Below are 440 nucleotides of genomic sequence, written 5' to 3'. Positions count from 1 at the left end.
ACGAATACAGTAGGTGATATCGTCGTCGTCTGAGGCTAGCGACAAAGTTATCACGCTGTCCCGAAACGTCCTATTATTTGGACTACAATACTACTTAGGTATTTACAGATATTAAATTCATGACAATTGATATTATTTTACAATTAAAATCAGGTTGAAATTTTGATACTATCCTGGCCTTTTTACGAAATAAAATCTGTCTGACTTTTTATTTGTTTGAAAGAATATTCTGGCTTTAACATACTGAGGATCAGATTAAAACTGAAATATTTCCGTTTCTCTAAAAGCCATATCATTTTGTTTTATTAAACTTGGCTGCATTCAAGCTATGCTTCCGATGGCAAAAACACCACTTTACAGATTTATTAAATACCGGTAGATCTAATATGTAAGTATCATCATCACCATTTATAGTAATGGTAAACGTTCAATATTGGTAC

Source organism: Mercenaria mercenaria, chromosome 10 (genome assembly GCF_021730395.1).
Source record: "Mercenaria mercenaria strain notata chromosome 10, MADL_Memer_1, whole genome shotgun sequence".
Classification (NCBI taxonomy): Eukaryota; Metazoa; Mollusca; class Bivalvia; order Venerida; family Veneridae; genus Mercenaria; species Mercenaria mercenaria.
Note: the sequence above shows the minus strand (reverse complement) of the source record.